This window comes from Ascidia mentula, chromosome 4, assembly GCF_947561715.1.
Source record: "Ascidia mentula chromosome 4, kaAscMent1.1, whole genome shotgun sequence".
NCBI classification, from domain to species: domain Eukaryota; kingdom Metazoa; phylum Chordata; class Ascidiacea; order Phlebobranchia; family Ascidiidae; genus Ascidia; species Ascidia mentula.
This window is the reverse complement of record NC_138569.1, coordinates 9,731,280-9,733,802: the sequence shown is the minus strand read 5'-3', so window position 1 is coordinate 9,733,802 and position 2,523 is coordinate 9,731,280. Positions and strand designations below refer to the sequence as shown.

General features: G+C 46.6%; 1 pseudogene; it reads left to right on the top strand.

Annotated features, from left to right (window-relative positions):
• Positions 1 to 1,891, top strand: LOC145899161 (uncharacterized; annotated as a pseudogene).
• The last annotated feature ends 632 nt before the right edge of the window (positions 1,892 to 2,523 follow it).

Sequence of the window (2,523 nt, the reverse complement as noted above, 5' to 3'; positions counted from 1 at the left end):
TTTTATCGACGTTTCGGCTTTTATGCTGCAGCCTTTATCAGGAGGTATGAAATGTAAATCAAGCAATGTGGACAAAGTTGTGGCACATAAACAAAGAAAAAACGCTAAAGCTCCTGTAGCTCAGTTGGTAGGGCGTTGGGCCTGGTTAGCCCAGGGTCGTGAGTTCAAACGTCACCGAGAGTTTAATTTTTCAGATCTCGCTCCGACTTGCCGGGAAAAGTGGCTGATCCAGCTTGGCTGCAATGCCTTGGCTGCAAAGCCTGTGAACCGTATGATCAAAATACTTGAGCTAATGTCGCCAAATTTTTAAAAGGGCCTGCGCAGTGGGGCGATCCTGCCTTGCTATGCGAAAGCATGATAATACTTCTACACCAATGATTTATCACATATGATTTACGAACAAATGTGTGTTGGTTTACCATACATATATATATATATGTAACTTATGATAGCAATGCGAAATTTGAATAATTGTAAGTCCATTTAGAGTGCAACTTGTTTGTTCGTAAAAGCTTGATAGAACCAGTGATATGCAGCCAATAAAACATTGTCTGGGCACTTCCACTTGACGTTTCTGATGGGTAAAGCACGTGTTGCCTCACTGAAGACGTGTTTGATTCCCCGCCTGGAGTTGACGGCCGCCGTTGTTTCAGTCAAGTTGGATCAACTTGCGAGGAAGGAATTGCATCTGGTCGGATGCCAATCTGCGTTCTGGACAGACTCGACTGTCGTTCTCCAAAGCATTCGCAACTTCAACAAGCGCTTTCCGGTGTTCGTAGCAAACCGCTTAGCTAAAATTGTAGAGGCATCTCGTCCAAATCAGTGGAGGCATGTAAGCACAAAGGTAAATCCTGCTGACGAAGCGTCACGTGGACTTGGTGTGAACAAATTTGTAAGATCTAGCCAATGGCTCAGTGGACCCCAGTTTCTTTGGGAACGAGAAGATACATGGCCCTCTTCCCCCGACCTGTCCAACGTGCCGATCGAGTTTCTTCAAATAAAGAAGGAAGCTCAAACTGTTTGTCTCGTCGCCAACGAGTCTCCCACTGATCGACTTAAGTACTCGTCCTGGAATCGGTTAAAAAGGGCTGTCGGATGGATTCTCCGATACAAGTCGATGTTGCTAGCCAATAGGTTTCCGTCGAAGTACAGGGTGCCGACTGGTCAAGTGACTGTCGTCGAACTCAAAGCTGCTGAGCTTGCGATCGTGAAGTACGTGCAGGGGCGCAGTTTCCCAGACGTCATTGCTACAGTGTCAAAGGCAAAGGACGGAACTGTTTGTTTGCCAAAGAAGAAGAGAGCTTTGGGAAAACTCAACACAATTCTTGTTCATGGAATTCTAAGGATTGGCGGAAGGTTGGAGCGTGCATTGATTGACTTCGATGTGAAGCATCCGATCATCCTTCCGTACGACCATCGAGTTACAGACTTGAAGTTGGTCATGCTGGAATGGGACACACCAGGTCGTCCCTTGGACAACGCTACTGGATTGTCAAAGGAGGTATGGCGGTTCGAAGCGTGCTGGGCAAGTGTCTCTCTTGCCGACGACGAAACGGTTCCTTGGGGAAGCAGATGATGGCAGACCTTCCTGCTGCGAGGCTGCAGGCCAACAAGCCACCATTTTCAGTGGTGGGTGTCGGCTACTTCGGACCCTTCCTTGTGAAGCAAGGGCGAAGTGAGGTAAAGAGGTTGCATCTTTACTTGTTTCTCCACCAGGGCCGCACATAACGATATAGCCCATTCATCGTCGACCGACGCTTCATCGGTCGTCGTGGACGTCCAAACCAGATTTTCTGCGACAACGGCACGAATTTCGTCGGAGCCGAGCGTATCCTGCTCGAAAAACTGAAGAAGTGGAACCAACAGCAGATTCACCAATATCTGCAACAACGCGAAATTGCATGGAGTTTTAATCCCCCCACTGCCAGAGCATTTTCTGGTGAGTCTCTTTGTACATATGTGTGTAACGACTGATAACCGAAATGTGTAAATTGTAACATTGGCAAATTTAACTGCGATGACTTCAGTTCGCTGAATAGTATATAGCTGCCCTTGTTTATGTGATTAAGTCTACACACGGTGTTGACGCTGTCTTTGTACTCACAGTGTCTCTCTTGCATATGTACACACGTGAAGCGTGGTGTATTTAGTCTTCTGTTGCCCAAAGTTAACGGTAAGCATTGTGTGTGTTACGTCATAGTGACGCAATATATTTTATATTGCCTGTTTCGTTTAGGTGTGCGACAGTAACTGCTTGGAGCCTTGGACCGTCTTTGTGGTCCAGAGTTTCCCGGTTCCCAAATAGTTGGTGAGCCTTATGCTGTAATTAACTACGTGTGAAGTGTATTTGTTTGACACATTGCCTTCTGTGTAGAAACCGTGTTCTAAGGGTCCATGTGTCCTACGTGTCTTTTCGTCTCCTCCCGACGTCTGTATCGTCTACACTTCGAATACATTCTATCTTGCGTACGAGTGCGTACTGCACATTCGATAACAAGAATAACATCAACTGAGTAAGCGAGT